This window comes from Medicago truncatula, chromosome 2 (assembly GCF_003473485.1).
Source record: "Medicago truncatula cultivar Jemalong A17 chromosome 2, MtrunA17r5.0-ANR, whole genome shotgun sequence".
Classification (NCBI taxonomy): Eukaryota; Viridiplantae; Streptophyta; class Magnoliopsida; order Fabales; family Fabaceae; genus Medicago; species Medicago truncatula.
The window spans coordinates 30,788,451-30,798,185 of NC_053043.1; the positions used below are offsets into that span (position 1 = coordinate 30,788,451).

The 9,735-nt window shown below is 38.5% G+C and overlaps 33 non-coding genes across 33 annotated transcripts; all 33 read left to right on the top strand.

The window, feature by feature from the left end:
* The first annotated feature begins 108 nt into the window (after positions 1-108).
* Positions 109-227, top strand: LOC120579071 (5S ribosomal RNA). Its single transcript, XR_005644876.1, has one exon. It is a non-coding gene; the product is annotated as a 5S ribosomal RNA (ribosomal RNA).
* A 200-nt stretch (positions 228-427) lies between these two features.
* Positions 428-546, top strand: LOC120579072 (5S ribosomal RNA). Its single transcript, XR_005644877.1, has one exon. It is a non-coding gene; the product is annotated as a 5S ribosomal RNA (ribosomal RNA).
* A 165-nt stretch (positions 547-711) lies between these two features.
* On the top strand, positions 712-830 carry LOC120579073 (5S ribosomal RNA). Its single transcript, XR_005644878.1, has one exon. It is a non-coding gene; the product is annotated as a 5S ribosomal RNA (ribosomal RNA).
* Positions 831-995: 165 nt separating this feature from the next.
* Positions 996-1,114, top strand: LOC120579074 (5S ribosomal RNA). Its single transcript, XR_005644879.1, has one exon. It is a non-coding gene; the product is annotated as a 5S ribosomal RNA (ribosomal RNA).
* A 200-nt stretch (positions 1,115-1,314) lies between these two features.
* On the top strand, positions 1,315-1,433 carry LOC120579075 (5S ribosomal RNA). Its single transcript, XR_005644880.1, has one exon. It is a non-coding gene; the product is annotated as a 5S ribosomal RNA (ribosomal RNA).
* A 165-nt stretch (positions 1,434-1,598) lies between these two features.
* On the top strand, positions 1,599-1,717 carry LOC120579076 (5S ribosomal RNA). The gene has a single exon (XR_005644881.1). It is a non-coding gene; the product is annotated as a 5S ribosomal RNA (ribosomal RNA).
* Positions 1,718-1,917: 200 nt separating this feature from the next.
* On the top strand, positions 1,918-2,036 carry LOC120579077 (5S ribosomal RNA). The gene has a single exon (XR_005644882.1). It is a non-coding gene; the product is annotated as a 5S ribosomal RNA (ribosomal RNA).
* Positions 2,037-2,201: 165 nt separating this feature from the next.
* LOC120579080 (5S ribosomal RNA) lies at positions 2,202-2,320 on the top strand. The gene has a single exon (XR_005644884.1). It is a non-coding gene; the product is annotated as a 5S ribosomal RNA (ribosomal RNA).
* Positions 2,321-2,520: 200 nt separating this feature from the next.
* Positions 2,521-2,639, top strand: LOC120579081 (5S ribosomal RNA). Its single transcript, XR_005644885.1, has one exon. It is a non-coding gene; the product is annotated as a 5S ribosomal RNA (ribosomal RNA).
* Positions 2,640-2,839: 200 nt separating this feature from the next.
* On the top strand, positions 2,840-2,958 carry LOC120579082 (5S ribosomal RNA). Its single transcript, XR_005644886.1, has one exon. It is a non-coding gene; the product is annotated as a 5S ribosomal RNA (ribosomal RNA).
* Positions 2,959-3,123: 165 nt separating this feature from the next.
* On the top strand, positions 3,124-3,241 carry LOC120578725 (5S ribosomal RNA). The gene has a single exon (XR_005644539.1). It is a non-coding gene; the product is annotated as a 5S ribosomal RNA (ribosomal RNA).
* Positions 3,242-3,441: 200 nt separating this feature from the next.
* Positions 3,442-3,560, top strand: LOC120579083 (5S ribosomal RNA). The gene has a single exon (XR_005644887.1). It is a non-coding gene; the product is annotated as a 5S ribosomal RNA (ribosomal RNA).
* Positions 3,561-3,725: 165 nt separating this feature from the next.
* LOC120579084 (5S ribosomal RNA) lies at positions 3,726-3,844 on the top strand. The gene has a single exon (XR_005644888.1). It is a non-coding gene; the product is annotated as a 5S ribosomal RNA (ribosomal RNA).
* Positions 3,845-4,044: 200 nt separating this feature from the next.
* Positions 4,045-4,163, top strand: LOC120579085 (5S ribosomal RNA). The gene has a single exon (XR_005644889.1). It is a non-coding gene; the product is annotated as a 5S ribosomal RNA (ribosomal RNA).
* A 165-nt stretch (positions 4,164-4,328) lies between these two features.
* LOC120579086 (5S ribosomal RNA) lies at positions 4,329-4,447 on the top strand. Its single transcript, XR_005644890.1, has one exon. It is a non-coding gene; the product is annotated as a 5S ribosomal RNA (ribosomal RNA).
* Positions 4,448-4,647: 200 nt separating this feature from the next.
* On the top strand, positions 4,648-4,766 carry LOC120579087 (5S ribosomal RNA). Its single transcript, XR_005644891.1, has one exon. It is a non-coding gene; the product is annotated as a 5S ribosomal RNA (ribosomal RNA).
* Positions 4,767-4,966: 200 nt separating this feature from the next.
* LOC120579088 (5S ribosomal RNA) lies at positions 4,967-5,085 on the top strand. Its single transcript, XR_005644892.1, has one exon. It is a non-coding gene; the product is annotated as a 5S ribosomal RNA (ribosomal RNA).
* A 165-nt stretch (positions 5,086-5,250) lies between these two features.
* On the top strand, positions 5,251-5,369 carry LOC120579089 (5S ribosomal RNA). The gene has a single exon (XR_005644893.1). It is a non-coding gene; the product is annotated as a 5S ribosomal RNA (ribosomal RNA).
* A 165-nt stretch (positions 5,370-5,534) lies between these two features.
* LOC120579091 (5S ribosomal RNA) lies at positions 5,535-5,653 on the top strand. The gene has a single exon (XR_005644895.1). It is a non-coding gene; the product is annotated as a 5S ribosomal RNA (ribosomal RNA).
* A 165-nt stretch (positions 5,654-5,818) lies between these two features.
* Positions 5,819-5,937, top strand: LOC120579092 (5S ribosomal RNA). The gene has a single exon (XR_005644896.1). It is a non-coding gene; the product is annotated as a 5S ribosomal RNA (ribosomal RNA).
* A 200-nt stretch (positions 5,938-6,137) lies between these two features.
* LOC120579093 (5S ribosomal RNA) lies at positions 6,138-6,256 on the top strand. Its single transcript, XR_005644897.1, has one exon. It is a non-coding gene; the product is annotated as a 5S ribosomal RNA (ribosomal RNA).
* A 165-nt stretch (positions 6,257-6,421) lies between these two features.
* LOC120579094 (5S ribosomal RNA) lies at positions 6,422-6,540 on the top strand. Its single transcript, XR_005644898.1, has one exon. It is a non-coding gene; the product is annotated as a 5S ribosomal RNA (ribosomal RNA).
* Positions 6,541-6,740: 200 nt separating this feature from the next.
* On the top strand, positions 6,741-6,859 carry LOC120579095 (5S ribosomal RNA). The gene has a single exon (XR_005644899.1). It is a non-coding gene; the product is annotated as a 5S ribosomal RNA (ribosomal RNA).
* Positions 6,860-7,024: 165 nt separating this feature from the next.
* LOC120579096 (5S ribosomal RNA) lies at positions 7,025-7,143 on the top strand. The gene has a single exon (XR_005644900.1). It is a non-coding gene; the product is annotated as a 5S ribosomal RNA (ribosomal RNA).
* Positions 7,144-7,308: 165 nt separating this feature from the next.
* LOC120579097 (5S ribosomal RNA) lies at positions 7,309-7,427 on the top strand. The gene has a single exon (XR_005644901.1). It is a non-coding gene; the product is annotated as a 5S ribosomal RNA (ribosomal RNA).
* A 165-nt stretch (positions 7,428-7,592) lies between these two features.
* Positions 7,593-7,711, top strand: LOC120579098 (5S ribosomal RNA). The gene has a single exon (XR_005644902.1). It is a non-coding gene; the product is annotated as a 5S ribosomal RNA (ribosomal RNA).
* A 165-nt stretch (positions 7,712-7,876) lies between these two features.
* LOC120579099 (5S ribosomal RNA) lies at positions 7,877-7,995 on the top strand. Its single transcript, XR_005644903.1, has one exon. It is a non-coding gene; the product is annotated as a 5S ribosomal RNA (ribosomal RNA).
* A 165-nt stretch (positions 7,996-8,160) lies between these two features.
* On the top strand, positions 8,161-8,279 carry LOC120579100 (5S ribosomal RNA). Its single transcript, XR_005644904.1, has one exon. It is a non-coding gene; the product is annotated as a 5S ribosomal RNA (ribosomal RNA).
* Positions 8,280-8,479: 200 nt separating this feature from the next.
* Positions 8,480-8,598, top strand: LOC120579102 (5S ribosomal RNA). The gene has a single exon (XR_005644906.1). It is a non-coding gene; the product is annotated as a 5S ribosomal RNA (ribosomal RNA).
* Positions 8,599-8,763: 165 nt separating this feature from the next.
* On the top strand, positions 8,764-8,882 carry LOC120579103 (5S ribosomal RNA). Its single transcript, XR_005644907.1, has one exon. It is a non-coding gene; the product is annotated as a 5S ribosomal RNA (ribosomal RNA).
* A 165-nt stretch (positions 8,883-9,047) lies between these two features.
* LOC120579104 (5S ribosomal RNA) lies at positions 9,048-9,166 on the top strand. Its single transcript, XR_005644908.1, has one exon. It is a non-coding gene; the product is annotated as a 5S ribosomal RNA (ribosomal RNA).
* Positions 9,167-9,331: 165 nt separating this feature from the next.
* Positions 9,332-9,450, top strand: LOC120579105 (5S ribosomal RNA). The gene has a single exon (XR_005644909.1). It is a non-coding gene; the product is annotated as a 5S ribosomal RNA (ribosomal RNA).
* A 165-nt stretch (positions 9,451-9,615) lies between these two features.
* LOC120579106 (5S ribosomal RNA) lies at positions 9,616-9,734 on the top strand. Its single transcript, XR_005644910.1, has one exon. It is a non-coding gene; the product is annotated as a 5S ribosomal RNA (ribosomal RNA).
* Position 9,735: the final 1 nt, after the last annotated feature.

Genomic DNA, 9,735 nt, shown 5'->3' on the forward strand with positions numbered 1-9,735 from the left:
TAATTTACGCTACCTAACACTCTATTAGTTAATTAATTAGCGTAGTTTGACGTCTTTTTTGAAAAATAAATTAGAAATGCATATATACAATTACAACGCTTTACTCTCAGGTGCGATCATACCAGCACTAATGCACCGGATCCCATCAGAACTCCGCAGTTAAGCGTGCTTGGGCGAGAGTAGTACTAGGATGGGTGACCTCCTGGGAAGTCCTTGTGTTGCACCTCTTTTTGCCAAAATTTCGTGTTCTTTTTGTTAATTAGCGTAATTTTACGTCGTTTTTGAAAAATAAACTTCGATTGTATTTCATTTTTTCCGTTAATTTACGCTACCTAACACTCTATTAGTTAATTAATTAGCGTAGTTTGACGTCTTTTTTGAAAAATAAATTAGAAATGCATATATACAATTACAACGCTTTACTCTCAGGTGCGATCATACCAGCACTAATGCACCGGATCCCATCAGAACTCCGCAGTTAAGCGTGCTTGGGCGAGAGTAGTACTAGGATGGGTGACCTCCTGGGAAGTCCTTGTGTTGCACCTCTTTTTGCCAAAATTTCGTGTTCTTTTTGTTAATTAGCGTAATTTTACGTCGTTCCGTTAATTTACGCTACCTAACACTCTATTAGTTAATTAATTAGCGTAGTTTGACGTCTTTTTTGAAAAATAAATTAGAAATGCATATATACAATTACAACGCTTTACTCTCAGGTGCGATCATACCAGCACTAATGCACCGGATCCCATCAGAACTCCGCAGTTAAGCGTGCTTGGGCGAGAGTAGTACTAGGATGGGTGACCTCCTGGGAAGTCCTTGTGTTGCACCTCTTTTTGCCAAAATTTCGTGTTCTTTTTGTTAATTAGCGTAATTTTACGTCGTTCCGTTAATTTACGCTACCTAACACTCTATTAGTTAATTAATTAGCGTAGTTTGACGTCTTTTTTGAAAAATAAATTAGAAATGCATATATACAATTACAACGCTTTACTCTCAGGTGCGATCATACCAGCACTAATGCACCGGATCCCATCAGAACTCCGCAGTTAAGCGTGCTTGGGCGAGAGTAGTACTAGGATGGGTGACCTCCTGGGAAGTCCTTGTGTTGCACCTCTTTTTGCCAAAATTTCGTGTTCTTTTTGTTAATTAGCGTAATTTTACGTCGTTTTTGAAAAATAAACTTCGATTGTATTTCATTTTTTCCGTTAATTTACGCTACCTAACACTCTATTAGTTAATTAATTAGCGTAGTTTGACGTCTTTTTTGAAAAATAAATTAGAAATGCATATATACAATTACAACGCTTTACTCTCAGGTGCGATCATACCAGCACTAATGCACCGGATCCCATCAGAACTCCGCAGTTAAGCGTGCTTGGGCGAGAGTAGTACTAGGATGGGTGACCTCCTGGGAAGTCCTTGTGTTGCACCTCTTTTTGCCAAAATTTCGTGTTCTTTTTGTTAATTAGCGTAATTTTACGTCGTTCCGTTAATTTACGCTACCTAACACTCTATTAGTTAATTAATTAGCGTAGTTTGACGTCTTTTTTGAAAAATAAATTAGAAATGCATATATACAATTACAACGCTTTACTCTCAGGTGCGATCATACCAGCACTAATGCACCGGATCCCATCAGAACTCCGCAGTTAAGCGTGCTTGGGCGAGAGTAGTACTAGGATGGGTGACCTCCTGGGAAGTCCTTGTGTTGCACCTCTTTTTGCCAAAATTTCGTGTTCTTTTTGTTAATTAGCGTAATTTTACGTCGTTTTTGAAAAATAAACTTCGATTGTATTTCATTTTTTCCGTTAATTTACGCTACCTAACACTCTATTAGTTAATTAATTAGCGTAGTTTGACGTCTTTTTTGAAAAATAAATTAGAAATGCATATATACAATTACAACGCTTTACTCTCAGGTGCGATCATACCAGCACTAATGCACCGGATCCCATCAGAACTCCGCAGTTAAGCGTGCTTGGGCGAGAGTAGTACTAGGATGGGTGACCTCCTGGGAAGTCCTTGTGTTGCACCTCTTTTTGCCAAAATTTCGTGTTCTTTTTGTTAATTAGCGTAATTTTACGTCGTTCCGTTAATTTACGCTACCTAACACTCTATTAGTTAATTAATTAGCGTAGTTTGACGTCTTTTTTGAAAAATAAATTAGAAATGCATATATACAATTACAACGCTTTACTCTCAGGTGCGATCATACCAGCACTAATGCACCGGATCCCATCAGAACTCCGCAGTTAAGCGTGCTTGGGCGAGAGTAGTACTAGGATGGGTGACCTCCTGGGAAGTCCTTGTGTTGCACCTCTTTTTGCCAAAATTTCGTGTTCTTTTTGTTAATTAGCGTAATTTTACGTCGTTTTTGAAAAATAAACTTCGATTGTATTTCATTTTTTCCGTTAATTTACGCTACCTAACACTCTATTAGTTAATTAATTAGCGTAGTTTGACGTCTTTTTTGAAAAATAAATTAGAAATGCATATATACAATTACAACGCTTTACTCTCAGGTGCGATCATACCAGCACTAATGCACCGGATCCCATCAGAACTCCGCAGTTAAGCGTGCTTGGGCGAGAGTAGTACTAGGATGGGTGACCTCCTGGGAAGTCCTTGTGTTGCACCTCTTTTTGCCAAAATTTCGTGTTCTTTTTGTTAATTAGCGTAATTTTACGTCGTTTTTGAAAAATAAACTTCGATTGTATTTCATTTTTTCCGTTAATTTACGCTACCTAACACTCTATTAGTTAATTAATTAGCGTAGTTTGACGTCTTTTTTGAAAAATAAATTAGAAATGCATATATACAATTACAACGCTTTACTCTCAGGTGCGATCATACCAGCACTAATGCACCGGATCCCATCAGAACTCCGCAGTTAAGCGTGCTTGGGCGAGAGTAGTACTAGGATGGGTGACCTCCTGGGAAGTCCTTGTGTTGCACCTCTTTTTGCCAAAATTTCGTGTTCTTTTTGTTAATTAGCGTAATTTTACGTCGTTCCGTTAATTTACGCTACCTAACACTCTATTAGTTAATTAATTAGCGTAGTTTGACGTCTTTTTTGAAAAATAAATTAGAAATGCATATATACAATTACAACGCTTTACTCTCAGGTGCGATCATACCAGCACTAATGCACCGGATCCCATCAGAACTCCGCAGTAAGCGTGCTTGGGCGAGAGTAGTACTAGGATGGGTGACCTTCTGCGAAGTCCTTGTGTTGCACCTCTTTTTGCCAAAATTTCGTGTTCTTTTTGTTAATTAGCGTAATTTTACGTCGTTTTTGAAAAATAAACTTCGATTGTATTTCATTTTTTCCGTTAATTTACGCTACCTAACACTCTATTAGTTAATTAATTAGCGTAGTTTGACGTCTTTTTTGAAAAATAAATTAGAAATGCATATATACAATTACAACGCTTTACTCTCAGGTGCGATCATACCAGCACTAATGCACCGGATCCCATCAGAACTCCGCAGTTAAGCGTGCTTGGGCGAGAGTAGTACTAGGATGGGTGACCTCCTGGGAAGTCCTTGTGTTGCACCTCTTTTTGCCAAAATTTCGTGTTCTTTTTGTTAATTAGCGTAATTTTACGTCGTTCCGTTAATTTACGCTACCTAACACTCTATTAGTTAATTAATTAGCGTAGTTTGACGTCTTTTTTGAAAAATAAATTAGAAATGCATATATACAATTACAACGCTTTACTCTCAGGTGCGATCATACCAGCACTAATGCACCGGATCCCATCAGAACTCCGCAGTTAAGCGTGCTTGGGCGAGAGTAGTACTAGGATGGGTGACCTCCTGGGAAGTCCTTGTGTTGCACCTCTTTTTGCCAAAATTTCGTGTTCTTTTTGTTAATTAGCGTAATTTTACGTCGTTTTTGAAAAATAAACTTCGATTGTATTTCATTTTTTCCGTTAATTTACGCTACCTAACACTCTATTAGTTAATTAATTAGCGTAGTTTGACGTCTTTTTTGAAAAATAAATTAGAAATGCATATATACAATTACAACGCTTTACTCTCAGGTGCGATCATACCAGCACTAATGCACCGGATCCCATCAGAACTCCGCAGTTAAGCGTGCTTGGGCGAGAGTAGTACTAGGATGGGTGACCTCCTGGGAAGTCCTTGTGTTGCACCTCTTTTTGCCAAAATTTCGTGTTCTTTTTGTTAATTAGCGTAATTTTACGTCGTTCCGTTAATTTACGCTACCTAACACTCTATTAGTTAATTAATTAGCGTAGTTTGACGTCTTTTTTGAAAAATAAATTAGAAATGCATATATACAATTACAACGCTTTACTCTCAGGTGCGATCATACCAGCACTAATGCACCGGATCCCATCAGAACTCCGCAGTTAAGCGTGCTTGGGCGAGAGTAGTACTAGGATGGGTGACCTCCTGGGAAGTCCTTGTGTTGCACCTCTTTTTGCCAAAATTTCGTGTTCTTTTTGTTAATTAGCGTAATTTTACGTCGTTTTTGAAAAATAAACTTCGATTGTATTTCATTTTTTCCGTTAATTTACGCTACCTAACACTCTATTAGTTAATTAATTAGCGTAGTTTGACGTCTTTTTTGAAAAATAAATTAGAAATGCATATATACAATTACAACGCTTTACTCTCAGGTGCGATCATACCAGCACTAATGCACCGGATCCCATCAGAACTCCGCAGTTAAGCGTGCTTGGGCGAGAGTAGTACTAGGATGGGTGACCTCCTGGGAAGTCCTTGTGTTGCACCTCTTTTTGCCAAAATTTCGTGTTCTTTTTGTTAATTAGCGTAATTTTACGTCGTTTTTGAAAAATAAACTTCGATTGTATTTCATTTTTTCCGTTAATTTACGCTACCTAACACTCTATTAGTTAATTAATTAGCGTAGTTTGACGTCTTTTTTGAAAAATAAATTAGAAATGCATATATACAATTACAACGCTTTACTCTCAGGTGCGATCATACCAGCACTAATGCACCGGATCCCATCAGAACTCCGCAGTTAAGCGTGCTTGGGCGAGAGTAGTACTAGGATGGGTGACCTCCTGGGAAGTCCTTGTGTTGCACCTCTTTTTGCCAAAATTTCGTGTTCTTTTTGTTAATTAGCGTAATTTTACGTCGTTCCGTTAATTTACGCTACCTAACACTCTATTAGTTAATTAATTAGCGTAGTTTGACGTCTTTTTTGAAAAATAAATTAGAAATGCATATATACAATTACAACGCTTTACTCTCAGGTGCGATCATACCAGCACTAATGCACCGGATCCCATCAGAACTCCGCAGTTAAGCGTGCTTGGGCGAGAGTAGTACTAGGATGGGTGACCTCCTGGGAAGTCCTTGTGTTGCACCTCTTTTTGCCAAAATTTCGTGTTCTTTTTGTTAATTAGCGTAATTTTACGTCGTTCCGTTAATTTACGCTACCTAACACTCTATTAGTTAATTAATTAGCGTAGTTTGACGTCTTTTTTGAAAAATAAATTAGAAATGCATATATACAATTACAACGCTTTACTCTCAGGTGCGATCATACCAGCACTAATGCACCGGATCCCATCAGAACTCCGCAGTTAAGCGTGCTTGGGCGAGAGTAGTACTAGGATGGGTGACCTCCTGGGAAGTCCTTGTGTTGCACCTCTTTTTGCCAAAATTTCGTGTTCTTTTTGTTAATTAGCGTAATTTTACGTCGTTCCGTTAATTTACGCTACCTAACACTCTATTAGTTAATTAATTAGCGTAGTTTGACGTCTTTTTTGAAAAATAAATTAGAAATGCATATATACAATTACAACGCTTTACTCTCAGGTGCGATCATACCAGCACTAATGCACCGGATCCCATCAGAACTCCGCAGTTAAGCGTGCTTGGGCGAGAGTAGTACTAGGATGGGTGACCTCCTGGGAAGTCCTTGTGTTGCACCTCTTTTTGCCAAAATTTCGTGTTCTTTTTGTTAATTAGCGTAATTTTACGTCGTTTTTGAAAAATAAACTTCGATTGTATTTCATTTTTTCCGTTAATTTACGCTACCTAACACTCTATTAGTTAATTAATTAGCGTAGTTTGACGTCTTTTTTGAAAAATAAATTAGAAATGCATATATACAATTACAACGCTTTACTCTCAGGTGCGATCATACCAGCACTAATGCACCGGATCCCATCAGAACTCCGCAGTTAAGCGTGCTTGGGCGAGAGTAGTACTAGGATGGGTGACCTCCTGGGAAGTCCTTGTGTTGCACCTCTTTTTGCCAAAATTTCGTGTTCTTTTTGTTAATTAGCGTAATTTTACGTCGTTCCGTTAATTTACGCTACCTAACACTCTATTAGTTAATTAATTAGCGTAGTTTGACGTCTTTTTTGAAAAATAAATTAGAAATGCATATATACAATTACAACGCTTTACTCTCAGGTGCGATCATACCAGCACTAATGCACCGGATCCCATCAGAACTCCGCAGTTAAGCGTGCTTGGGCGAGAGTAGTACTAGGATGGGTGACCTCCTGGGAAGTCCTTGTGTTGCACCTCTTTTTGCCAAAATTTCGTGTTCTTTTTGTTAATTAGCGTAATTTTACGTCGTTTTTGAAAAATAAACTTCGATTGTATTTCATTTTTTCCGTTAATTTACGCTACCTAACACTCTATTAGTTAATTAATTAGCGTAGTTTGACGTCTTTTTTGAAAAATAAATTAGAAATGCATATATACAATTACAACGCTTTACTCTCAGGTGCGATCATACCAGCACTAATGCACCGGATCCCATCAGAACTCCGCAGTTAAGCGTGCTTGGGCGAGAGTAGTACTAGGATGGGTGACCTCCTGGGAAGTCCTTGTGTTGCACCTCTTTTTGCCAAAATTTCGTGTTCTTTTTGTTAATTAGCGTAATTTTACGTCGTTCCGTTAATTTACGCTACCTAACACTCTATTAGTTAATTAATTAGCGTAGTTTGACGTCTTTTTTGAAAAATAAATTAGAAATGCATATATACAATTACAACGCTTTACTCTCAGGTGCGATCATACCAGCACTAATGCACCGGATCCCATCAGAACTCCGCAGTTAAGCGTGCTTGGGCGAGAGTAGTACTAGGATGGGTGACCTCCTGGGAAGTCCTTGTGTTGCACCTCTTTTTGCCAAAATTTCGTGTTCTTTTTGTTAATTAGCGTAATTTTACGTCGTTCCGTTAATTTACGCTACCTAACACTCTATTAGTTAATTAATTAGCGTAGTTTGACGTCTTTTTTGAAAAATAAATTAGAAATGCATATATACAATTACAACGCTTTACTCTCAGGTGCGATCATACCAGCACTAATGCACCGGATCCCATCAGAACTCCGCAGTTAAGCGTGCTTGGGCGAGAGTAGTACTAGGATGGGTGACCTCCTGGGAAGTCCTTGTGTTGCACCTCTTTTTGCCAAAATTTCGTGTTCTTTTTGTTAATTAGCGTAATTTTACGTCGTTCCGTTAATTTACGCTACCTAACACTCTATTAGTTAATTAATTAGCGTAGTTTGACGTCTTTTTTGAAAAATAAATTAGAAATGCATATATACAATTACAACGCTTTACTCTCAGGTGCGATCATACCAGCACTAATGCACCGGATCCCATCAGAACTCCGCAGTTAAGCGTGCTTGGGCGAGAGTAGTACTAGGATGGGTGACCTCCTGGGAAGTCCTTGTGTTGCACCTCTTTTTGCCAAAATTTCGTGTTCTTTTTGTTAATTAGCGTAATTTTACGTCGTTCCGTTAATTTACGCTACCTAACACTCTATTAGTTAATTAATTAGCGTAGTTTGACGTCTTTTTTGAAAAATAAATTAGAAATGCATATATACAATTACAACGCTTTACTCTCAGGTGCGATCATACCAGCACTAATGCACCGGATCCCATCAGAACTCCGCAGTTAAGCGTGCTTGGGCGAGAGTAGTACTAGGATGGGTGACCTCCTGGGAAGTCCTTGTGTTGCACCTCTTTTTGCCAAAATTTCGTGTTCTTTTTGTTAATTAGCGTAATTTTACGTCGTTCCGTTAATTTACGCTACCTAACACTCTATTAGTTAATTAATTAGCGTAGTTTGACGTCTTTTTTGAAAAATAAATTAGAAATGCATATATACAATTACAACGCTTTACTCTCAGGTGCGATCATACCAGCACTAATGCACCGGATCCCATCAGAACTCCGCAGTTAAGCGTGCTTGGGCGAGAGTAGTACTAGGATGGGTGACCTCCTGGGAAGTCCTTGTGTTGCACCTCTTTTTGCCAAAATTTCGTGTTCTTTTTGTTAATTAGCGTAATTTTACGTCGTTTTTGAAAAATAAACTTCGATTGTATTTCATTTTTTCCGTTAATTTACGCTACCTAACACTCTATTAGTTAATTAATTAGCGTAGTTTGACGTCTTTTTTGAAAAATAAATTAGAAATGCATATATACAATTACAACGCTTTACTCTCAGGTGCGATCATACCAGCACTAATGCACCGGATCCCATCAGAACTCCGCAGTTAAGCGTGCTTGGGCGAGAGTAGTACTAGGATGGGTGACCTCCTGGGAAGTCCTTGTGTTGCACCTCTTTTTGCCAAAATTTCGTGTTCTTTTTGTTAATTAGCGTAATTTTACGTCGTTCCGTTAATTTACGCTACCTAACACTCTATTAGTTAATTAATTAGCGTAGTTTGACGTCTTTTTTGAAAAATAAATTAGAAATGCATATATACAATTACAACGCTTTACTCTCAGGTGCGATCATACCAGCACTAATGCACCGGATCCCATCAGAACTCCGCAGTTAAGCGTGCTTGGGCGAGAGTAGTACTAGGATGGGTGACCTCCTGGGAAGTCCTTGTGTTGCACCTCTTTTTGCCAAAATTTCGTGTTCTTTTTGTTAATTAGCGTAATTTTACGTCGTTCCGTTAATTTACGCTACCTAACACTCTATTAGTTAATTAATTAGCGTAGTTTGACGTCTTTTTTGAAAAATAAATTAGAAATGCATATATACAATTACAACGCTTTACTCTCAGGTGCGATCATACCAGCACTAATGCACCGGATCCCATCAGAACTCCGCAGTTAAGCGTGCTTGGGCGAGAGTAGTACTAGGATGGGTGACCTCCTGGGAAGTCCTTGTGTTGCACCTCTTTTTGCCAAAATTTCGTGTTCTTTTTGTTAATTAGCGTAATTTTACGTCGTTCCGTTAATTTACGCTACCTAACACTCTATTAGTTAATTAATTAGCGTAGTTTGACGTCTTTTTTGAAAAATAAATTAGAAATGCATATATACAATTACAACGCTTTACTCTCAGGTGCGATCATACCAGCACTAATGCACCGGATCCCATCAGAACTCCGCAGTTAAGCGTGCTTGGGCGAGAGTAGTACTAGGATGGGTGACCTCCTGGGAAGTCCTTGTGTTGCACCTCTTTTTGCCAAAATTTCGTGTTCTTTTTGTTAATTAGCGTAATTTTACGTCGTTCCGTTAATTTACGCTACCTAACACTCTATTAGTTAATTAATTAGCGTAGTTTGACGTCTTTTTTGAAAAATAAATTAGAAATGCATATATACAATTACAACGCTTTACTCTCAGGTGCGATCATACCAGCACTAATGCACCGGATCCCATCAGAACTCCGCAGTTAAGCGTGCTTGGGCGAGAGTAGTACTAGGATGGGTGACCTCCTGGGAAGTCCTTGTGTTGCACCTCT